We start from the raw sequence: 26,223 nt of genomic DNA on the forward strand, positions 1-26,223 counted from the left end.
AATTGCTCGCAGCATTCTTTACACTTAAACGGTTTCTCGCCCGTGTGAGTCCGAATGTGTCTCTTTAGATTACTCAGTCTACTAAACTGCTTGCTGCACTCATCACACCTGTAGGGTTTCTCACCAGTGTGAGTTCGCATGTGCCTCTTTAAATCACCTGACTGACTGAACTGCCCGCTGCACGCTTTACACTTGTACGGTTTCTCACCCGTGCGAGTCCGAATGTGTGTCTTTAGATCACTCAGTCTACAAAACTGCTTGCCGCACTCCTCACACCTGTAGGGTTTCTCGCCAGTGTGAGTCCTCATGTGTTCCTTCAGATGAACCAGTTGATTGAACTGCCTGCTGCACTCCTCACACATGTAGGGTTTCTCACCAGTGTGAGTCCGCATGTGTTCCTTCATATGTCTCAGCTGACTGAACTGCCTGCTGCACTCCTCACACCTGTAGGGTTTCTCACCTGTGTGAGTCCGCATGTGACTCTTCAGATGACTCAGCTGACTGAACTGCCTGCTGCACTCCTCACATCGGTAAGGTTTTTCACCCGTGTGAGTCCGCATGTGTCTCTTTAGATCATACAGCTTACTGAACTGCCTGCTGCACTCCTCACACCTGTAGGGCTTTTCACCGGTGTGGGTTCTGATATGCCTCCTCAGGTGAACCAGCGTACTGAAGCACCTGCTGCATTCCTCACATTGATACGGTTTCTCACCCGTGTGAGCCCGAATGTGTCTCTTTAGATCACCCAGCTGACTGAAATGCCTGCTGCACTCCTCACACCTGTAGGGCTTTTCACCGGTGTGGGTTCCGATATGCCTCCTTAGGTGAACCAGCTGCAGCGTACTGAAGCACCTGCTGCACTCCTCACATTGATACGGTTTCTCACCCGTGTGAGTCCGCATGTGAACCGTCAGATGGCCCAGCTGACTGAAGCTTCTGCCACATTTCTCACACCGATAAGGTTTCTCACCTGTGTGAGTCAGCATGTGTCGCTTCAGACGGCATAGGTAACGGAACTCCTTGTCGCACTCGCTGCACTTGAGCAAGTTGTGGGCACGCGGAGATTCCTGTTCTCCACGTCCACTCTCTCTCTCTTCTTGTTTCAGATGAGATTCAGCTCCGGTTGCCATGATATCGATGGTGAAACCCGTAAGCCTGCAGGAACATTGTAAAGTATAATATGTCATATATGTAAAGGGGGCACACCCCAGTTTATTTGGGGCCTCTATTCGAAGCTGCACACCCTCGAATCTAGCGACCGTCTCTGGCGTGGAATAATTCGGAAGGAGAATAACTGTATATGGGACGAAAGGGTATCTCTTCAGCTACAAGACAAGCTGAGTTTGGTTTCTTCAACCTTTTTAAGTTTTGTAAAATCAACGGAAAAAACATTATTTTCACTCCAAAATTAATGCCCAAAATTGCGAATTTTCGCGTAGGATAATCCCACAAAAAAAATTTCCGGCAGAAATGACTGATGCTGGCAGAAAGACCCAAGCCTTGACTATACCCGAGTAAATTATAAAGAAAATTCTAGTACTGTAATTTTCTAAACAGTCACGCACGGCGCGAGGGGTTGCAAATCCACCCCTACGAAGCCGCAGAGCGAAAACTAGGTCAAACGGGCGGATTACACTTGGCGCGCAAGGATACCTGGAAGTAAGGTTCGGAGCCAAAAGAAATTTTCACCCCAAAATCACCATTTCTTACACTCTTCAGCCATGTTAATGTTTAATGATACTTCGTGGCAGTTTATGAGAAATGTCACCTCAAACTTGGACCCTCAAAACCCTTTCGTCACTTTTTTACAACGGACTATCGTGGACCCCTGTCGCCGAAGAACTGGGGTGTGCACCGTAAAGGAATTGAGAATCTTGTATACATTTTACGTCAGTTTAATTTATGTTTAAAATTTAGCCTACAACAAGGTACCGCATGGCAGTAATCATAGATAATGCACAGGATAAACCAAATCATAGTCGACTCTTACCAAGAACCTCGGACGCTCCAAAGTACTGCACGATGTTTTCACGGCGACACAGATCCTCACGGCTGCAGAGTCAGTACTGACAGAAACAGAGCAGTCGGGGGTGCGTTTATATAGGGACTGGGTGGGTGGATAAAACTGGTCCGGTAGGCTTTACTTGATTACGAAACAAAGAAAAGTATGTGGGAATGTTGAATGTGCTTATTTGCATAGGGGAAATCAGACAACATCATTATATAAAACTTCGACAATAAAGATAAAGTCAAGAACGTATTACGTCTTTTGTTGTATCTGTGATCAAAGGGGCAATTGTCTGCATACAATGTTCAAAGTCTGCACACAATGTTGAAAGTACTAGTATATGAATGACCTTTGTAATAAGAAAAAGAGGAAATTTTTGTCAAGATTGTGATCCTGCCATGTTGCGTGTGCTGATTTGCATGAGGGAGATTAGACAACGAGTTTAGTAAAAAGGTACACCATGGAAATAATGAAAGCGATGGTAACCAATAAATACGACACACAACGTACTTTATTGTAGAAACTGAGAGGCAAAAAGTTGGCAAACCTCTAAAAACTACCTGTACCTCACAGAACAATCGGAAAACAAACAAAATTCGTAACGAACATACGTTAATAACAAATATGTTGCGCCTATATCTAAATGTTAAATATACAGTATATTTGCAGATACTAAAACTACATGTAGTTCACTAAGTTCTGTAACAGACGGACAATGAAACCTTGAAGTTTTATTGTCCTCCTGTCGGTGTCCTACCATGTAACTATTGTCTAAATACTACACTGTCGCATTTTACACATTTTACTTCCAGCTCTAATGAACAGGAGAAAGGAGCATGCATCGATCGTGATATGAAATCGCCCCTATTGTTAACTTGACAGTGGGGTGGTGTAGAGAGTGCAATACTGGGAGAAAAAAAATGCGATTCCACGTGAAAATGAATAACACAATGAAATCAAACAGCAAGGACTACTGACCCCCCGGGTCCGTTTTGCAAAAGAATAACAATAACACGATGAGATCAGACAGTCAGGACATTTAAACGAGCCCATCTTTGCAACGACATCGGCGTACTTTCGTGGGTGTGAGTTTTTAAGTTGGTACTCTGACGAAAGCTTCTGTTGTATTTTTAGGACATGTTCGGTTTCTCCGCTCTGTGAGTCCGCACGTGTCTCTTTAAATTGCCTCCTGTGGTGAACTGTCTGCCACACTCCTCACATCTGTAGGGTTTCTCACCGGTGTGAGTTCTTATGTGATACTTCAGATGACTCAGCTGACTGAACCGACTGCTGCACTCCTCACATCTGAAGGGTTTCTCACCAGTGTGAGTCCGCATGTGTTTCTTTAGATTCGACAGCTGACTAAACTGCTTGCTGCATTCTTCGCATCTGTACGGTTTCTCACCTGTGTGAGATTTCATGTGTTGCTTCAAATGGCACAGGTCGCTGAACTGCTTGCTGCACTCCTCACATCTGTACGGTTTCTCACCAGCGTGGCTTCTTATGTGGGTTTTCAGTGCATCCACTCTGCTGAACTGCTTGCCGCATTCCTCACATCCGTACGGTTTGTCACCCGTGTGAGTCCGCGCGTGTCTGTTCAGTACACCAAGCTGACTGAACTGCTTGCCGCAAACCTCACACCTGTACGGTTTCTCGCCCGTGTGACTTCTGATATGTTGCTCGAGATGACCCAGAATAACAAAACACCTGCCGCACTCCTCGCACCGGTACTGGTTCTCACCTGTGTGAGTCCGCATGTGAGTCGTCAGATTACTCAGATGACTGAAGCGCTTGTCGCATTTTTCACACTGATAAGGTTTCTCACCTGTGTGCATCCGCATGTGTTGCTTGAGATGACTCAGATAACTAAACTCCTTGTCGCATCGCCTGCACTTGTGTGCACGCGGAGAATCCTGCTCTCCGTGTCCACTCTCTCCCCCTTCTTGTTTCTGATGAGATTCAGGTCTGGCCGCCATGCTGGTCTAACGTTAACCTACAGAAGTAATGTAAAAATTCGAATTCAATATATCAGATCAATGAAACTTCTAATCGTGTACAGTGTATGGCACGTATACTGACAAATGCGTATTGTAAACAGGATTAGAAGTTTAACCTATAACGAAGAAGATGTCAGAAGTTCGTCGTCACAATTTAATGCAGGAAAATGAAATCACAGTCAGCACTTACCAAGTTGCACAGAAGCTCCAAAGTACTGCACGATGTTTTGACGACGACACAGATCCTCACGGCTGCAGAGTCAGTACTGAGTAACAGAGCAGTCAGGGTCGAGCTTATATTGGGACTGGGTGGGTGGATGAAACCGGTCCGATGGGTTTTACTTGATTACGAAACAAAGAAAAGTATGCGGGAATGTTGCATGTGCTCATTTGCATAGACAAATCAGACAACATAATTATATAAAACGTCGACAATAACGATAAAGACAAACAACATATTACGTATTTTGTTGTATCTGTGATCAAGGGGGCAATTGTCTGTACACAATGTTCAAAATACTAGTTTATGAATTAACTTAATAAGGAAAAGAGGACAAATTTGTCAAGATTGTGATCGCACCATGTGTGCATGTGCTGACTTGCATAAGGGAGATAAGACAACGAGATTAGTAAAAAGGAACAACATGGAATACATTATGAAGTAAGTTTAAAGTGCAATTTCCAACACAACAAATTGGACTCACCCAAATTTTCGACTGTACAACTCCAGTCTTTGTCAAGGAATGAGCAATCCACCGCTTCCGTGACGTCACGCAGATAACACACGTGACTCCGTGAGCAGTCGAAAATTTGGGTGAGTCCAATTTGTTGTGTTGGAAATTGCACTTTAAACTTACTTCATAATAACTTTTACCAACACAGATGAACTTTCAAGATAACATGGAATACAACATACAATAGTCAAAGTCTGCACACAATGTTCAAAGTGCTAATTTATAAATATACTTTGTAATAAGGAAAAGAGGACAAATTTGTCAAGATTGTGATCGCACCATGTTGCGTGTGCTGATTTGCATAAGGGAGATCAGACAACGAGGTTAGTAAAAAAGGAACAACATGGAAAAATGAAAGCGATGGTGACCAGTAAATACGACACGCACTTTATTGTAGAAACTGAGATGCAAAAGTTGGAAAACCTCTAAAAACTACCTCTACCTTACAGAACAATGGGAAAACAAACAACATTCATAACTAACAGACGTTAATAACAAACATGTTGCCACTATATCTGAATGTTAAATATACAGTACATTTACAGATACTAAAACTACATGTACTCCACTAAGTTCTGTAACGGACAATGAAACATTGAACATTTGTTGTCGACCTTCTGTCTATTTATTTATTTATTTATTTATTTCAGCTTTATTTACAACAACATGTAAAAAGGTTGGGGGAAACAGGAACACTCCTTTTTAATGCCCCCACCAATATAAACTGATAAGGATTACATAGATAATAAACAAAATAAACAATAACAGAAATCATAACAACACTATTTACAAGGGTGGTGACAAAGAATAAACAAATCATGTAATGAACTTTGAAGTAAATAGAACGGCGAGCCAACGATAAATAATAAATCATTCGATAAGTAATAAATGATACATAACAGGTCAGCAGCAGTATGAGGAAAAACAGCAAATGAAAACAATAACGATGATAATAGTGATAATAATAATAATAATATCAATTAGTAACAACATTTGATTTGAAAAGGTACATAGCAAAATAATTCAAATGAGTGATAAATAAATCATAATAATGATAACAAGATATCTGATTGGGGTGATTAGAATGGAGAACACTTGCGACAAGGACATTGAGTAAGCCAGGTGCATATATTGTTGGGATCGAATCTGTTGTTGGTAAGAGAGAGATAGTAGACTAGGATTAATTTCTTAAAGGTGGTTGGAGAGGCTGTGGGGCATAATTTTAAAAGTCTAATATTAAGGGGTAAGGCGTTCCAAATGGGAACAACTCTTTGGAAGAAGAAATTTTTATAAGTAGTAGTGAGGCATTTTTTGGGTTGAAGCTTGGCCTGAGAACTAGATCTTAATGAAGTGTGAGGGTAAGTTATGTAGTGCTGAATATCTATTTCATAATGGCCTAGAAAACATTTAAACAGGAAGGATAGGTCAAGTAGTTCTCTGCGATAGGAAAGAGGTAAGAGAGAGCAGTTAATCAGTCGTTCCCTGTAATCCGATGTATAGTCGTTAAGAATATATTTTGTGGCACGTCTCTGGACTTTTTCAATTGTAGTGATTAGGTTATGATTGTGAGGGGACCAGATCATCGAACAGTATTCAAGTTTTGGCCTAACAAGGGTTACATATAGAGTTTTTTTGACGTTAACTGGGGCACGGTGACCAACAGACCTTTTAATAAAACCAAGGGTTGAGTTCGCCCTGGACGTGATACATTTAATGTGGTTCTTCCAAGACAGGAGGTGGGAGATAGATACTCCAAGGTCACTGAATTCTGTGACTGAGGAGAGCACATGACCCTCCATTTTGTATACATGGGACACCGGCATTTTAGACCTAGAGATTGTGAGAACTTTACATTTAGAGGTATTGAATTTCATCTTCCAAGTGTAGGTCCAGTCGACCATGCTGTCAATATCTCGTTGGAGAGAAATACTATCAGAAGGCGAAGTTATTTGTTTAAAACATTTGGAATCATCTGCGTACAGAGCCATAGGGCATTCTGTAGAAGACGGTAAGTCATTAATATATAATAAGAAAAGTAAAGGTCCCAAAATGGAGCCTTGTGGGACCCCAGACATAACAGGGAGCCATTCCGAGAAAACTCCTTCAACGACTACTCGCTGTCTACGATTAGACAGATAGTCGGAGAACCAGTCAAGTAGATTAGAATGAAAGCCAAATGTTCTGAGTTTATGTATAAGAAGGTGATGCGGAATGCTATCAAAAGCTTTAGAAAAATCCAGGTATATTATATCTACCTGGCCGCTGTGGTCGAGGATTGTCCCAATAGTCTGAAAGGTTTCTAGAAGTTGGGTTGCAGTGGATCTTCCCTTTATAAAGCCATGTTGGAGGGGATGTATTTGTGCTTGGAGGTGGGGGAAGATTTTATTAAAAACACAACGCTCCATTACCTTGCTCACAATACTTAATAAAGATATGGGCCTATAGTTTTCAACAAGTTCTCTATCACCTTTCTTAAAGACAGGACAAATGTTGGCTTCTTTCCATTTTGCTGGAACTTTGCCAGTTTGGATGCTTTTGTTGAAGATTGTAGTGAGTTGAGGGGCTATGACATGCGCGCCTTCTCGTAGAATCACCGGGGATATAGAATCTGGACCAACAGCTTTTGTACAGTCTAAGGTAAGTAAGACGTCCAGAACTTCCTCAACTGTAAAATCAATATTGCCCAGGAAGGGATGACGGAAGGCACAGATTTCCGGGAGAGGCTGATTTACCGCAGGAGAAGTGAAAACAGAGTAAAAGAACTGGTTAAACAGGTTTGCCTTTTCTTGTGATGTCGTTCCAAGATTATGCTTGTACTTCAGAGCTTGAGGTAGGCAACGAGATTTCGTTTTGTTTTTGAAAAAAGTCCAAAACTTTTTTGGGTTCTTTTTGACTAGAGATCCGAGATTTTCAAGAAACAGTTTGTATTTGCGATCTATGATTTCCTGTAAGCAGTTTCTTAACTTTCTGAAATTCGACCAGTGGGCTGGGAGATCTGTTTTCTTTGCCTTGCGCCACATAGTTAGTTTTTGGTTTCTTAGGTGACGAACCTCACCGTCAAACCATGGCATGGAGTGAGATTTCTTGATAGTGACTCTCGGAACATTGTCCTCCACCGCCCTGTACAAGCATTGCGACCACTTATCCAAACAAGTGTCAATATTGTCTGTGCCAGCAAAGACATGAGAAACAGAAACACGTCTTAGATGTTGTCGTAAGTTATTAAAGTTACATTTTCTATAATTATAAACATATCTTGTCATATTTGTATCTTGGCAAGCTGTACGGACATTCAAATCGAACTGTAGAATAGTATGATCAGTGGGAAAAGCAAATATTACCTTTTCAACTTTAGAGCATTTTTCAGGTACATTGGTCAGTATGACATCCAAGAAGTGATCATGGATATTTGAGGTAACATCATTGATTTGTGTTAGTGAGAAATCATTCAATGCATCACAAACCTGGTTCTCTACAAACACATTGCTACTCAAGTTAACCCAATCTATGTTTGGGAGATTTAGGTCCCCTAACAGTATAATTTGGTTGTATTCTCTATCAACAAGACTGAGTACGTGCCGCAAGTTGTTAGAAAAAGCAATGACATCACCGGAGGGTGGTCTGTAACAGAGGATGATGCCAATCTTTGCCTGTTTTTCTGTATGTAATTCACAGACCAAGATTTCATCGTCAGGTTCAAGCTCAGGCCTCCTTCTGGATCGATTGCTCTTACAAAATGCTAAAAGAATGCCACCCCCAGTTTTACCTGGGGTCACAGTATACCTGTCCTTGCGATGGACCATATAGTGATGAGGGAGTATTTCTTCATCCTTGACATCTGGGGTTAGCCAAGTCTCAGTGACGGCTACGATTGAAGCATCAATGGATGCAGCAAGATTTTGGAATTTCACCAGTTTATTGCGTATGCTTCGACCATTCATGTACAGAATACAGTGGCTACTCCTTACATTGCTAAGTTTGCTGCGACTTTCAAGATTCAAAGGGAGTACGTTATTATTACTTAGATTAGAAGAGCTAACAGCAGTATCAGGGAGACGACCCTCACATGAGGGTTTGTCACCTTGCGTTAGTAATGGTTCTCTCTGCTGAGTTGGAGTAGTCTCCCTTGGACGCTGCTCCAACGGGTTCTCTTGCTGAATACAGCCTCCTGAAAAACCTGCCTGATATAATTGTTAAGATGTGATGCGAGGAGAGACGTTCCTTTAGCAGAAAGATGAGTGCCATCGTACAGATAATGCGTTTCTATACTCTTATTGTCCACAAAGCCCCATCCTTTTCTGGTGCACAGGGATGCCAAGTGTTGGTTTACTCTGTTTACCTTGATAGTGACTCCTTCTCTCGCTACTATGCTGGAAAAACAGACTTTCGTGCATCGCGCAGACATTCTATTTCCTAACGACTCAAACTTGTTTATTATAGACGACAGGTCTTCGTGGAGATTGTTTGTGCCAACATGGAGAATAAGCGTGTGCGGTCGGGTTTCAGCTAGATCAGTCTCAGCCCATTTATCCATATGCTCTAAACGAGCCCCTCGATGTGTTCTACATGTGACAACTTTCCCTGTGCTTTTCGACATTCTTCTCGGATTTAAGTCTTTGGTCATGGAATCCGCCAGAATAACAACATCCGGCTGTTTCAGGGACTGATAGCGACTGGATCGCCGACCCGCATGTGACTGTGTGATCCTATCAGAGCGACTCAAATCCGGTGGCCTAGCAGACCTTGGAGGGCTGTGAGCACTAAAGCGCTCCGTGTCAGGCTGACGAGTTGGGTACTTGGTCCGCGCGGGACGTCGTGTCTGTGTCTCAGCTCTTCTTCTTCTCTGTATGTGGGCAGGACTCCGCACTTCATCAACACTGCCTTCAACAGACTCAACTTCTGTGTCTAGGAGGTCACCAAGCGATTGGTACCTGTTGCTTAGCTGAAGGCCAGGCGAGGTGTGATGCTGCTGTCTAGTTGAAGGGAGACCTTTGCCCGCAAGAGACCAGGTGCCAATGCTAGTAGTAGCGTCATGTCTGCACTCTCTGCTTACCTTGCTTCCCTCTGTAGCCCTAGACATGGAGGATTCTTGTCGGTCATTGCAGAGGAGGCGAATCGCTTCCTTCAGCGATGCATTCTCCTCCTGTAGTCTCTTCAACTCTTTGGTCAGTATGTGCTCAGGATGTTTGTAGAACAGACCCTCTTGTATTGAGGCTAAGGTAGTTGTTATATCATTTAATTCTGCCACAATAGTTTCAGACAAGGGCACCGAGGAATCTGAGAGTTGAGTTGAAGCATCGGAGACTCGTGGGGGAAGAGGTGGACTGAGCTCTGCTCGTACATCAGCTCTAACCTCTACATCTCCTCTCCTTAGCTTGGGAACTGTTTCAGATTCGGAGACCGTTGGGAGAAGGGGTGGGCTGGGCTCTGCACGTACTTGAGGTCTACTTTCCACATCCTCTGTTATGTGCTTAGGAACTGTTTCGGACCCATCTGTGCCCTCAACAATGTTGTCATACTCACTATCAGAGGCCACAGAAGACTGCTGCATCTTTACACATTCAGCTAAAGCCTTTGAATACCTTCCAAATTTGACAAAGTTACTTAAGGCTACACAGTCCTTAACTAACAGAGAAATTTGAGACTGCCCTCGCCTTCTGTTAACCAGACAACATGACTCACACTTATACTCGTTCAGAAGATTTTCTTTAGCTTGCATATACAAAGTGGAACGTACGGGCTTGAGGGCTTCACACGCTATAACATAGTCAGCTGGCAAGACCTCTCTAACTCTATCTACCTGCCAGGGGAAATTGTCTTGCTGACTCTCAAAAGCAAGTAAGATATTTTCAATCCTTATCTGTAGTTCAGATGGTGTTGACATCATGGCCTGGTACAGACTTGATCACCAGGACAATGCACTCACTGGTTGTCGACCTGACTCTAGCTGGATGCAGACTTGTTCGTTCCGCACAGGTGTTGACCACAGCAAGGGCTCACAGGAGTTCAACTGTGGACAGATTGGAGAAAAACTGCCAGCAAGCTTCCAGGGGAGTGTATCAGCTTCAACAATGCATCCAGGTTGAGAAAAGGTGCTTTTTGTGAGGAAATACACTCACCGGCGGGGGCCCCTTTTCAATTGGGGCCCGCTGCTTGTATGATGCGTAGAGGGGTGAACTTGAACCTCGCAGGATACAGACTTGGCCTGACTGCTTTAGTTGCCTGCTGTTGTGTGGACCTGAACCACGGCTGAAGCTCTCTGGTCACAGGAGTTCCCAGGTCACTGTAACCAAGTTGGAGAGAAACTGCCAGCAAGCTTCTAGAGGAGTGTGTCAGTTCCAAATTATGCAAGACACCACAAAAAGAAACGGTGCTTTTTGAGAGGAAATACACTCACCGGCGGGGGCCCCTTTTCAATTGGGGCCCGCTGCTTGTATGATGCGTAGAGGGGTAGACTTGTACTTCGCAGGATGCAGACTAATTGGTACTGGCAGCTCCGGTTTGCCTGCTGGTATGTAGCCTCCCGAGTACACTCGCCCTCCCCAAGATGGCGGAGTTGATGTTACTTCACACAAGTGGCCGGAGTAAGTCCTTTTAAAATCCGATCTAGCCACAAAAGTTACTAACCTGACTCGCAGTGGTCTCCATGGTAGCCGGTTGGGCAGACGCAGTGGTAGGAGTTCACGTCGTCATGGCAACTCCCGCCATTTTGGCACGGGTTGGAGGCGCACTCGTCAATGTCTGGTGGCATATTAACAATAACAATTAGGTTATTCCGTTTGCCTAGAAGGTCATGTTTTTGATAACGTCTGTCTGTCTGTTTGTTTGTTTGTTTGTTTGTTTGTTTGTTTGGATGTGGTTAGACATGATAACTCAAGAATCTGGTAGGCTGGTAGGTCTTGACCCATCAATTTAAAATTAGATTTTGGACTCCATACCAGCTTTTCATGGTACTGTAGCATAAAGTTTCTTGTTTCTTTTGATGTCTCGTTATTTGGACATGCTATTGTCATGATTTTTGGTTGACACTAGCTATCGGCCACGTGGAGATTTGGTATAGCTTTAAAATTCCAGTCCAAAGTGGTTATCAGTGTACTTTGACCATTTTCGTCCTATTCTGGTCACTATCGTCAGGTTTAACTCTATTTGCATGTTTTGGACAAAATTTCTATTTTTCAAAGAAGAGAGAATCCATTGACAGTGCGATTCTTGGGAAACTCTGAGCCTTAAAGTACTCACTTATCTCACAGGTCTTCCCTTCAATCCCGGCAGGACACTCGCAGAAGACGGCGGAGTCTCCGAAGCAGGAGGTGCAGTTTCCGCCGTTCTGACACACGTTCTGTCCGCATGGCGTCAGGACTGGAATGAAGAAACGGTTTTCAGCAATAATTTTGTAATGAGCTGGTGGTCATCACCATGCATAAGATTTGCGAAAGCACTAAACATGTCATGAAGGTATGAGATCGCCATACTTTTGTCATCGTCTTTTCTTTTGTCATTGTCTTTTTTCAAGGTGCCATTTTGGTCAATGGTCAATGCATCATTTGTCGTTCTAAGCATTCTTCTACTTAGAATATCAATGGTGTAGGTGCAGAAAGCACACAAAAATTGTGTTACCGTCCTGACAGACGTAGTTGTGCTGTTCCGTGCACGGTGCTGTCTTGCCCAGGAAGCTGTCCGAGCTGTCCAGAAGGACGCACAGCTCACAGTGCGCAGCCGGTTCAGCTGTAGACCACTGCAGGGGGCCTGGTGGTGAACAAATGTCCGAAATATAAATTATGATCAATTTCAAATTGAAATAGTGAATATTGATCTCCAATTTGAAATAGTAGTCCTTCATACCTGAGATAGAAGCCCCGTTGCTGTCGAGAAACTCTGGTACCACTGGCGCTGTTTTGTAGGCGAGCCAGGTGGAGGCTCCGGTGGCAGCCGCGATCGCGTCCGCGAGGAAAGTTTGCTGCTGCCCGTCCTTCACATCCACCAGGTGTCCGCTCTGGGCCTGGCAGGCTCGGGCCGCGTCAGGGTGGGCAGCGGCGGTGGTGGAGAACTGGTAACACTCTCCAGCAAAGGCTACTGCGATTTGTAAAAAAAAGTGAACAGCCGTTTCACTACGTGTACTTTATTTTGCCAAAATGTGTAAAACTAAGTTGAAAGTGGTTGACTCTAACATGTAAGTATCAACACCAGTCACACCATTTCAACTCTTGCATTGATCTGCTAGCATCTCAGGCCATCCCCTCCCATATAGGGTTATATGTTTGTCAGTATTTCTCTGACAAACATGTATTAGCATGTATACAAATATAGCATAAAACAATAAAAACTGGCACAAAAAAGTATGGATGAATGCCAGTCAAGAATCGCCCCAAATCTTGGTATTCGCTGAGGTGCTGTTCCACTGAAAGAAAAGGAAATGTTGCCATACAAGTAATTGATAAAAAATTCTAATATTACCAGTTTCACAGTTCTTTCCGGTAGCATCTTTAGGACAGACACAGCTGTAGCCGTTCACGTGATCCAGGCAGGTTCCTCCCAGCTGACAAGGATTGCTCGCGCACTCGTCAATGTCTGAAAGATAAAAAAACAACAACTCGTACTCATCCAATATTTAGAACCATACTCACCATATAAGCATGGCCGCTTATGATACAACTGTTGATGTCAATTTACCAGTGTAGTTTTCAAAGAAGAAACACCGACCTTGATCACAGTTGTTTCCTCCCCAGCCGTTCTCACAGCTACAGGTGTAACTCGCCACGCCGTCAGTACAGGTTCCGTGTGCACATGGGGAGGACAAGCACTCATTGATATCTGGTAGAAATAAAACTGATTGTCAAGTAAAATAAAAACAGAATATCCAGTCTTTAGTGCTTCCTCATGAAGTTACTCAGAAAGCTGCTGAAAATGTATGATGTCATCATTTTGTACACATTTGATTGGCAGCGTTTGTGTCTCACCCGACTGCTTTACGTAATAAAAATAACTTCTTTAAAATGTAATATCATCTCTTTTGTTACAATTTAACAACCAAATACTAACCTTGGTCACAGTTGCGTCCTGCCCAGCCGCTCTCACAGGTACAGGTGTAGCCTTGGTCACCAGCAGTACAGGTTCCGTGTGCACCGCACGGGGAGGTCGCACATGTAGTAGCGACTGGAAATGGGAGGTTCAGATGATTCAGATTTACTTTACTCACCTGGCATGTTACAGATGTGGCAATGCAACATGAAGTCTGCGGAAATTTACATTTGTTATATCATGTGCATTATATAAATGAATTAATGAATTTTCATTTACGTGTCTTGCGACTTTTGTCCATATGGGCTTATAAGACACCAAAACATAAACATGAACAGAAACATGAACAGAAATCATATAAACATAAATCCAAGTCCGATTTATATTTATGCCATTGTCATTACATTCAGGTTAAAGCATTTGAAAGGGATAATCAACAATATCTTGCTTTTAGAGCCTTGCTCTACAACTAGTATTAGAAGTCCTTTTCAATATATGTGATTTGCTACTAGATGTACATGTTATAGTTGCCAAGAAAGTTAGAGGAAAATGCATGAATTTATCTGCCTTGTGTAATAACGATATCAAGGCTGTAGCCTCACCTGCACACAGGGCGTACATGTTGTTGTAGTACGCTCCCTGCAGGTTGTCGGTGTGTGTGTCGTAGTCCACTCCGAAGGCGCTGTCACCACTCACCCAGCCAGAGATGTACACAAAGATGTCATCAAGGGGCTGGCACTGCTCGGGGTCAGTGTTTCCACACAGTTTACTGGAGAGGGTCCAGAGGGTGTCACAGGGGTACCTACCGGTACCGACATACGTGATGCAGCCTGAGGTCCAGGAGGGAGGTACACCCAGCAGCACCTGACAGGTAGCACGGATATCTCATCCCCGCAGCGGTACAAGTGGATTTCACGTTAGGATTAGTCATCGATCCGTTCACACGAACCTTATAAAAGGCCCAGGTGTCTTGCGTGGTCAGGTACACCTGTTCGCCTGATGAAGGAAGAAAATTTGTTATCACCAGCTTATGTCAAGTTTTTTCAAGTAGTTAGAATGTAGAGTAGATTATTTTGATGATGATGATGACAAAAACACCACACACACACACAAACACACACACACACACACACACACACACACACACACACATATACGCACATACATACACACACTTACACCCACACACACACACACACACACACACACACACACACACACACACACACACACACACACACACACACTATATATATATATATATATATATATATATATATATATATATATATATATATATATAAAGAGAGAGATTCAGATTTTAAAACGTAAAACAGAAAAAGACTAAACCTATTATTTGACACCCACACTTAAAGTGGTACTGTTCCACCGCAGATGATTGCCTAGATGATCTGTTTTTTATTTATTTTTGTATCACTTAACATAGAATGTAAGAGCTTTCGTCGGCAATACAAGAATTTAAAGTTCATAAAAAATAACTGTGTCAGTTGGATAGGCTATATGATAATAACGTTAATGCCCCGCCTAATCCTAGGTGTATATGGTGATACAATCCCTGGCCAGGTGCGATAACCACCTCATAAACCACCTCGTTTCTCTCGGTGGTTTATTCGGTGGTTATCGCACCCGACCAGGGATTATCTCACCTTATACACCTCTGGTCGGGGCATTAACCCTTTATTAATCTTTAACCGCCAGGACTCATATATCCGCTATCTCGTGTGTAAACATATCTCGTATCCAGAACTACGCCTTTCTAATTCAAAACATGATTTGGTTAGCGTTAGGATCAGACAAAGTTCTAGATAGTCCCCATGTATCCAAAAATATAGGTTTCCCCCAGGCATGGTTCTGGATACCCGTTGACAATCCACAACCGTGCATGTGCCTGAGCATGTTTGGATAAAGCACGGTTTTTGACACAACAGACCCCAGTAATATACACGCCTGCATATCTAAACTGTGCCTACCTGGGCGAGTATCCGGCCCTATCCTTCCCCGAAATAGCTACTAACACAAATTGTACACCTACTTTGTGCCGAGGCCGGCCAGGCGACTACAGCCGCGATCAACAGCAGTTTCCACATCCTGCCCGTCTGTAGAGCTGAGCTCGACTGTGGCGCTACTTCTGCAGGACGGAGGTGTTATAATCAGACACGCGGATACAGGGCGCTGATTGGTGCAGGCCTAGGTATGACGTCGTGAATTCCGCGCCACATCCTGGACTCCTAACTGGTGCATTAACGGTTAATCTGACTCAGTAATCCTGGCATGAAGCATACCTGGGAACGGGCGGTGTTGTGAGGACGGGTGTGTTGAGCTGACGCCATAGTAACGACAGCCTGGTTGATGCCAATGACATTTAGACCACTCACACACCCTCAAACATTCATGCCATTCACTGTTACATATCACTGCATTTGAGAATGCTGCCCTACCTTTATTACCAATAGGTATGTCAGTATGTGAGCAAAGAAGCTTCCTAATAAAAGCATATCTTAAGATACATGTAACGTCAATTGTACTGTTTCAAAGTCCAAATGACAATCGGCCATTGCCTTGTAGTTAATAAGTATATGCCGCAATACTGCATGCCGTAACCCCATATGGCACACTTGGCAATAGTAGCAGGTTCGTGTTTTGCGCGCTGTGCGTGTTTTAATCTCTCCTAACTGGTGCATTAACGGTTAATCTGACTCAGTAATCTTGGCATGAAGCATACCTGGGAACGGGCGGTGTTGTGGGGACGGGTGTGTTCAGCTGACGCCATAGTAACGACAGCCTGGTTGATGCCAACAATATTTATACTTCTCACACACCCTCAAACATTCATGCCATTCACTGTTACATACCACTGCATTTGAGAATGTTACCCTACCTTTATTACGAATAGGTATGTCACTGTGTGAGCAAAGAAATGTCCTAATAAAAGCATGTTTTCAGATGCGTCAATTGTGCAGTGGTGGAGTCCAAATTACAATCGGCCATTGCCTTGTAGTTAACAATTATATGCCGCAATACTGCATGCCTTAACCACATACAGCACACTTGGCAATAGTAGTAGTGTTGTGGGGACGGGTGTGTTGAGCTGACGTCATACTAACGACAGTCTGGTTGATGCCAATGACATTTAGACCTCTCACTTGCGGCCAAAAAGTATTCATGTCTTTACAGATAGATAGTACAGCATTTTACAATGTTACCCAAACTTTATAAGGAATAGGTATGTCACTATGTAAGCAAAGAAACGTCCTAATGAAAGCATGTCTTCAGATGCGTCAATTGTACAGTGGTAAAGTCCAAATTACAATCGGCCATTGCCTTGTAGTTAATAAGTATATGCCGTAATACTGCATGCCGTAATCACATACGGCACACTTGGCAATAGTAGTGGGTTCGTGTTTTGCGCGCTGTGCGTGTTTTAATCTCTCCTAACTGGTGCATTAACGGTTAATCTGACTCAGTAATCCTGGCATGAAGCATACCTGGGAACGGGCGGTGTTGTGGGGACGGGTTTGTTGAGTTGATGTCATAGTAACGACAGTCTGGTTGATGCCAGCAACATTTAGACCTCTCACACTCCCTCAAACATTCATGCTTTAACTGTTACATTCCACTGCATTTGAGAATACTACCCTAGCTTTTTTTCGCATTAGGTATGTCACTATGTGAGCAATGCAACGTCCTAATCAAAGCATATCATAAGATAGGTCAATTGTACAGTGGTGGAGTCCAAATTACACTCGGCCATTGCCTTGTAGTTAATGATTATATGCCGTAATACTGCATGCCGTAACCACATACAGCACACTTGGCAATAGTAGCGGGTTCGTGTTTTGCGCGCTGTGCGTGTTTTAATCTCTGCAAACTCTTGAAAACTCTTAATCCCTTGCACGAAGATGGAGGTGCTACTTAGGGTGAACGTTCTGCCGGCCGATTGATATGACAGAGTACAGGAGGTTGGATAGCACCCTGTGGATAGCCAGAAAGGCCCAGAACCCTGCCCATCTAGTCCAGTGCCTGAATGGGTTAGGGTTAGATTCAGACACGATTCTAGATAGTCTCTTCGGTATGTAGTTACGTGAACGGCGTATGAAGTACATGCTGTAACCATATACATATACAGCACACCTGGCAATGGCAGCGGGTACATGTTTTAATCTCTCCAAACTCTTCCGTTGAAAACTCTTGATCCCCTGCACGAAGACGTAGGCGCTACTTGGGGTCAACGACCTCGATTGATATAACAGAGTAAAATGGTTGAATATAGCCGACATGTATATCGTATCCAGAACAGTTCCCTTTTTTCAGTGCCTGAATGGGTTAGTGTAAGGATCAGGCCCGATTCTGGATAGTCTATTTGGTATGTAGTTAAGTGAACGGCGTATAAAGTACATGCTGTAACCAAATACATATACAACACACGTGGCAATGGTAGCGGGTACATGTTGTAATCTCTCCAATCTCTCCCATAGAAACCTGCTGATCCCCTGCACGAACCAGACCCGGTAACGGCGATGTTTATACAGACGGAGGTACTACTTTGGGGTGAACGGCCGACCGGCCGACTAATATGACACGAGTACAGGGGATTGGCCATGGATAGTGTCTATCATATCCAGAACCGTGCTCATCTAGTCATCATGATCATCATCTAGTTCTATGCCTATTTGGTTCTATGCTTAAATGGGCTTAAGGGTTAGGATCAGGCACGGTTCTGGATAGTCTCTGCGTATCCACGAATTATATATTTGCCCCAAGCACGGTTCTGGATACGCGTGGACTTTGAACTTTGGACTCCTGACGTCCGTGTGTCAACTGTTGGACGGTTCGTTCTATTATGACACTAGTTAGCGTACTTCAAAAGATACAAATGTGTCTCCTAGCTCCACAAACGTCTATAGCTAAATGGCACACAGCTATATGAGGTGTTTTCACATGCAATAATTCTTTTCTTTAAATCATATCAAGATGCAAAGTCCAAACAAAGTCCGAACATGTACACTCGACACTGCAGTATTAAATGAGTAAAAAAAATGGACAGAAACTATAGAATATGATTTTTGCTGCATTTTATTGAATCTAATATCTACTATTTCTAAATTTACCTTCGCCAAGGTTATATTTTCAGCTGAGTTTGTAATTCTGTCATTCTGTCTGTTGGTCAACAAGATAACAGCTAGATGGATTGTTTTCATACTTTGTATTTTGGGCATTTAAAAGTTAAGTGAAGCTGAACATTATTAAACATATCTCATTCAAATTTGGGTCCATTTACATATTTTTTTAGGAAATGCTGCAATGACCTTCTTTGTTAAGATAAACTGTTATTGGTTGGAGAATATGATCAACTGATGCAACTCATGCAAATATTCTTATTTGTATAATATCATGGGGAATAATCTTTAATTTATCAGTCATAAAGGTTAACATCATTTGGCAAAGGTATGAAGTCGTGGAAATCTACTTAGACTAGATCAGACCAAAGAAAAAACTCAGAAAACTTTCAAGGCTCGCAGGTAGGCAGCCATTGTCACGTGGGAGGGTTTGGTCATGACGTCACTCCTCAGGCCTGCAGGAGAAGGCTGCCACGCCCTCCTGGGTGCAGTACATGCCGTCCGGACAGGAGGCGCTGCTGCACTGGTACGGGAACCCGCGGGCGACGGGAGAGGGGTCTAGGTGCACACAGTGTTCACAGGGGGATATTATTAATCATACCATTGTAGACAACTTTTCTTTCTGAGGTAATAACTAAAATATAATAACTGAGTATTGTACTTGCCAGTATGTGTATAAAATAGGTATCTAATATTTCTTACGAAACTAAAAAGGATAGGCCACACATAGAATTATGAATAAACCAATCAAACATTTATGATTATTCTTCTATGCCGTCGTTCGAGTATTTCGCGAAAAAAAACCTTGAATCTGACTTTAAATTTCCAGTGAAAAATCAATGGAATAATAAATCAGTATTAATAAGATGTAGGCCTTTATACCATATCACTTCTTTATATAATAAATTGAATTAAAAAAAATAGATAAATATAAAGAATAAAAGAATTAGAAAATATGAAGAAATAATGATGAATAAATATTATTGTTTTCAAGGACACAGATAATATTGTTTCAGAGCGATGTTACCAACAGCAAGATTTGATACTGTGATATCAAAGTAGAATAAAACTGTACTCACGGGCGCACAGGAAGTAGAACGTAAAGTCCTGGCATACAAACCCGAGAGGACACTGGACTTGGGAACACCAGTCTGTGTCTGAATAAAACAGAGAAAATGGAAGAAAACGTTACGGCGGTTGAAATATGTCAGAAAGTTTGCATTTGCCATAATGTTCAAAACTGTTAAGGGTACCGTTGTACAAACGTTTCCCCGTACAAATCTACTAACTTGTCGGGCGTAAAATGGCCCTGCGCGCCCCCCCTCTTTCAGTGGCTTTACGGCTAAGATGAGATCACAAACTTGTCTGAGTCTACTCCAGTCAGGAACGAGGAGAAATAATGTAGCGACTTAGTTACGTGTAAGAGCGCATCCTTGCTATATAGCGCCACCCTGCGGCAATCAGCAGTACTACAGCCAATTCAGGCGGCTGATGAGGAGTTACAGAACATCGGCAAAGTAAATCGTAATTTGAGTCCTAGATATCTTTTTTCACACAAACCTGACTCGCAGTGGTCTCCTTGGTAACCGGTTGGGCAGGCGCAGTGGTAGGAGTTCACGTCGTCATGACAACTCCCGCCATTTTGGCACGGGTTGGAGGCGCACTCGTCAATGTCTGTTGGCAAGAATATATATGTGCTTGTTTGTATGTGGTTTACCACAATAGCTCAAGAAGTGAATTGATTTTTATGAATGTTGTGAGGTATTGACCTTTCTAAGAAATGGTTATATTTTGGGTGCCCTTGGAGCTTTCCTTAGTACTGCAGCAGAACTTCCGGTTTTGATATCTTGCGTTCTGGACATTATAGGATAATGATTCTGAGGTGGTACATAGCTGTTTGTAACGTGAAGACTTGTTGTAGTATTGATCCAGCCGATTGTAGTTATCTGGTCAGTGCGATCATTTTCAGAATCCATTGAAGTCAACGGTGCGATTCTGGGGAAACGTAATGTCTTGACGTACGTACTTATCTCACAAGTCTTGCCGTCGTACCCGGCAGGACACTGGCAGAAGGCGGCGGAGTCTCCGAAGCAGGAGGTGCAGATTCCGCCGTTCTGACAGATGTTCTGTCCGCACAGCGTCAGGGCTGGAATGAGGGAGAGATTTGCAACAGTCAGTTTGCAATGAGCTGATTCAAGGTTTTTAAACTGCGCATGAGTCAAAGATATAGGCCCCTGAGACGTAAACCAATGGCATCTGCACATGGCATCAAAGATGCTCCTAACAAGAAATGTTTGGATGTCAGGGGCCTTTACTATTAAAACCGTGATCCGGCTTGTGCTTGCCGACTTTTATCTCTTAGTTCATGATGTCATCATTACCATAATCGTTATTTTCAATCTCATTCTTGTTGGCATCCAGATGCTTAATGGCATAACTGTCGTGGGTTGGTTTCTGGTTACGATATTCGTTCAGTCCTGGTCGTTGTCGAAGTGCCATTTCTGTTACAGTGTGTCAGTGTGTCATTTGTTCTACTTGATATCTGTAGTTAGAATTTTACTAGACTACGATTAGGTTCAGAAAACACATCTTACCGTCCTGGCAGATGTAGTTGTGCTGTTCCGTGCACGGCACTATGTTGCCCAGGAAGCTGTCCGTGCTGTCCAGGAGGACACAAAGGTCACATGGAACAGCAGGCTTGTTTGCAGACCACTGCAGGGGGACTGGGGAGGAGTCTCCGGGCAAGAACGTGACATAAAGTCATCATTATTAATGTTCAAATTGATCGATCGCGATGCTTAGGTTGTTAAGAGGCACTATCATAAAAATGATTGAATTGTCTAATGTTCATCAAAACGTCAGAATATAAGTAGCTTTTAAAGAAACTGGTTTTCGGTGGGCTACGTCACGCAACAGAACGTGATTAATACTAATTAAAATCAAATACAAGCAACAAAATATTAGTTGAAAGTAATATTCAACCAGATGTAAGGACCACTTTCAGTTACAGCGGTTTAAACGTGTTGTTTGTGCGTGTGTGTTTTGATAACATTTAGTGTGCCTTTCAAGCATTGTATGCATTTTAACGATTTCTCTTAGTTGATAAATCTGAAATGTCAACTCTTCATACCAGAGAAAGGAGCCCCGTTGCTGTTGAGAAACACCGCCGGTGCAGTTTTGTAGGCGAGCCAGCTGGAGGCTCCGGTGGAAGCCGCGATCGCGTCCGCGAGGAAAGTTTGCTGCTGCCCGTCCTTCACATCCACCAGGTGTCCGCTCTGGGCCTGGCAGGCTCGGGCCGCGTCAGGGTGGGCAGCGGCGGTGGAGGAGAACTGGTAACATTCTCCAGCAAAAACCCCTACAATTTGTTAACGAGAAAGGTAAATATATATTTAATTATCTATACTAAAACATAATGGCCTATCAATGTCAAAGCTAAGATGAAATTGGTTCACCTTCACAAGCATTAACCATTTTCTTAATCTTGCTATCGTTTCAGGACAATGCACCCCCTCTACCATCGCACTAGAATTAAAAGTTCGTTACCCGTTCATGGTCAGTTTTAACGGATGGACGCATCATAACCTCCCCCCCCCCAAAAAAAAAACGGCGGATGGAAAAAAGATGCTAGTAAAGGGTAAAAAAAAAACTCAGCACAAACATGAAAATTATGATGAAAATTAAAGAAAAAATGATGCTGTACAAACAATGGATATCATGATAAAGAGGTCTAATATTACCAGTTTCACAGTTCATTCCGGTGGTATCTTTAGGACACACACAGCTGTAGCCGTTCACGTGATCCAGGCAGGTTCCTCCCAGCCAGCAAGGATTGCTCGCGCACTCGTCAATGTCTGAAAGAAAAAATAGCAACGGTTCACATTGTTCGGAGGATGAAAACTACAGAATGTACTTTATTTTCATACAATGTTTCATCCAATGAGTCAAACCATACGCATAGGAGCTCATGCTACATATATACTGTCCTAGTGTTGCTATCAATTTACCAGTGTAGTTTTCAAAGACAAAACACCGACCTTGATCACAGTTGTTCCCTGTCCAGCCGTTCTCACAGGTACAGGTGTAACTCGCCACGCCGTCAGTACAAGTTCCGTGTGCACATGGGGAGGACGCACAGTCGTCGATAACTGGTAATTGAACGCCAAGTATTACACAGTCTCATATAGAATGTACTTCCCTTTTCTTCTTCTGGTTCTTTCTATCTATACAACCACAATGACAGTTTGATATAAACATATATTTTCCTAAATGTCAGTAACTGAACAGTGCAGGTTTATGTTTCATGAAAGAATGAAGTACTTACTTCGATCACAGTTCTGTCCTTCCCAGCCGTTCTCACAGCTACAGGTGTAACTCGCCACGTCGTCAGTACAGGTTCCGTGTACACATGGGGAGGACAAGCAGTCATCGATGTCTGGTAGAAATAAAACTGAATATCAAGTAAAGTGAAACCAGAATAAAGATATACAACTATCCAGTCTTTGGTGCTTCATCATGAAGTTACTCAGAAAGCTTTTGAAAATGTATGATGTCACCATTTTGTACACAATTGATTGGCAGCGTTTTGTGTCTCCCGACTGCTGTATGTCATAAACATAACTTCTTTAAAATGTAATATTTTCTATTTTGTTACAATTCAACAATTAAATACTGACCGTCACAGTTGCGTCCTGTCCAGCCGCTCTCACAGGTACAGATGTAGCCTTCGTCACCACCAGTACAGGTTCCGTGTACACATGGGGAGGCCGCACATGTAGTAGAGACTGGAAATGGGATGTTTAGATGATTCAGATTTATTTATTTTATAAGTAAATTGAAACTTAAAATAAAACCATTGTCACCATGTGTATTATGATGAAAGATCACTATTACACATATCAGGAGTGTGCATTCAAGTTAAAAACCTTTCGAACCATTAATCATCAATATACATGTATTAGTTGTAAACATATCATATATACATGTATTAGTTATGGAACCTATGTTATGGATTCAGTACTAGAAGTCCGGTCAACTACATGTTATACTTCTCAAGAGCGTAAGACGAAAATAAATGGATTTATCTGTGTTATGTGTAACGATATCGAGGCTGCAGCCTCACCTGCACACAGGGCGTACATGTTGTTGTAGTTCGATCCCTGCAGGCCGCCGGTGTGAGTCTCGTAGTCCACTCCGTAGGCGCTGTCATCACTGTGCCAGCCAGGGATGTACACAAAGGTGTCATCAAGGGGCTGGCACTGCCAGGGGTCAGCGGTTCCACACAGTTTACTGGAGAGGACCCAGTGGGTGACACAGGGGTTACCACCGGTACCGACATACGTGATGCAGTCTGAGGTCCACCAGTGGTCGGAACACCCAGCAGTACCTGACCAGAGGCACGGATATGTCATCCCCACCGCATCGCAAGTCTCTTTCACGTTGGTACCAGTCATGGGTCCTGACGAACGAACCTTATAAAAGGCCCAGTTGTCATGCGTAGTCAGGTACACCTGTTCACCTGAAGAAGGAAGAAAACTTTTTATCGCCAGGTAATGTCTGTCATTATTTGCAAGTAGTCGGAAGTGGTCGATTTTGATGGCGATGACAAGAAATCCTGAACGTTACAGTAGATTTATATATCCTAGCTAAATAATAAAGAATATTATTAGATACCAGGTTATCCTTATTCAAAAAGATCCTTATTTAAAAAGACCGGCAATGAAAACATAAATTTCCACGGCGACGGTGGTTGCTGTTATTGTATTAGTGTTATTGTTTGCATGGCACTGCCATCATTTCATGATTTTGAGGAAGACTTGGTGTTTGTTAAGTCAAGACAGATACAATGCACTCCTCCCCTGAGTGTATAGTGAACGAGCCCCGGGGTCACAGAAAGTAGGGCCATCCGGGGCAGAGAGGTCTTCCCAAGGGTTTCCAGGAATGTGGGCATAGATGTGGGTCAGAGACATTACTGTGGACAAAATGCCTGTACCATTCCTAGAATTCTTGCAAACTGCGCACAATACTGTACCATTAGGCTCCTCCCTGAGACGTCGCCAAAAACATACTTTCTTGCACGAAGATATAGTGCCATACATTTGTAACAGGACGAAAAAGGACGCACGTCTGAACTCGTCAATGGCTTTATCTCAACTCATTTATTCAATCTGTAACCGGCCGGTTCTAGAGCCCCTTCCCTCGAACGGTACCGGTATAGATCACCTGTTCGAACACGACGTTGGCACGTGCGCTTGCACGTGTTCGAACAGGTGACCGCGGCACCGCCCAAGGGAGGGGATAGAACCGGCGAGAATACAAATGCTTTAAAACTAACAATACACATTGTTACATTCCTCCCCCCCTTACTTAAGTAGGTGCCCTCACCTGCAAGCTACTCATGCTAAATACGTTACATAATCCAATCTGTTTACAAATCCATTGTTCTATTTCACAATAGATTCTTCTGAAATATGTTGGCTCATCAATTCTCATAGACACATTTACAACTATTGTTAACATATGTATCCCATGTTAGGGAGTTCTGTAGGGAGTACTTTCGGATGTCCCACTGTAGTTGTTCGGCAAAGTTCGCATTTCCTCGCGTACTCCCTAGCATGGGGACTTCCGGACCGCCACACAGCTACAGTGTGATCCAGGAATGCAAAAATGATCTTCCTTGCAGTGTCGTCCCGTAGACTTTTTACTAGGCAAGCATCATATTTCGCAAGTAACACAAAAATGCACAGGCTCAATGCGGCTTGGTCGCTTCCCGTAGGCGTGCGAGCAAGGGCAAACATAGAAAATATCACATATTGTGCAACAACAAGTCAACACCACAAGAGTTCATAGGTCTTAGAAAGTTCTGTGGGTAGAGATACAGTACTCAGAGTTCGCAGCAAAGATCTAGCAGGCAGTCACGTCATGTTAGAAAGTCAGTTCCTACTCATGATGGGGTCGGTCGTCTGCGACACGAGGGCTGCCTGGAGTCGGCGGGCTGGGTTCCGCAGGCAGTCGGCGGTCGGGACGCGGCGACGTGGCACGGTCCGCTCGGGCCGGAAGGTGACGGCATGGCACGGTCTTGACGGTCTTGGGCAGGGTTGCATGTCTGAGACAAATGGCAAGTTCATGGCAAGCCTGGTCCACGGGAGCACGGCTGGATACAAAAGAGGTCGTGGCACGTAGGGGTAGCGTCGACGGGTTCTTCGTCGGTGTGGCCGGATTCGGAGCGGCGGTCTGGTGTGTCGGGTAGCATGGCGGCTGTCAGGGGTCGAGTCGGTTTGGCCGGGTAGCGGGCTGGCGGGTCGGGCGGCATGGTAGCGATGGCGGCGGTC

At 43.4% G+C, this 26,223-nt stretch overlaps 2 pseudogenes; both read right to left on the reverse strand.

The window, feature by feature from the left end:
* Positions 1-4,754, reverse strand: part of LOC109463435 — an 11,256-nt pseudogene extending 6,502 nt beyond the window's left edge.
* A 5,981-nt stretch (positions 4,755-10,735) lies between these two features.
* LOC109463436 lies at positions 10,736-24,360 on the reverse strand (annotated as a pseudogene).
* Positions 24,361-26,223: the final 1,863 nt, after the last annotated feature.

This window comes from Branchiostoma belcheri, unplaced genomic scaffold, assembly GCF_001625305.1.
Source record: "Branchiostoma belcheri isolate BF01 breed outbred unplaced genomic scaffold, Haploidv18h27 scaffold126, whole genome shotgun sequence".
Lineage (NCBI taxonomy): Eukaryota > Metazoa > Chordata > Leptocardii > Amphioxiformes > Branchiostomatidae > Branchiostoma > Branchiostoma belcheri.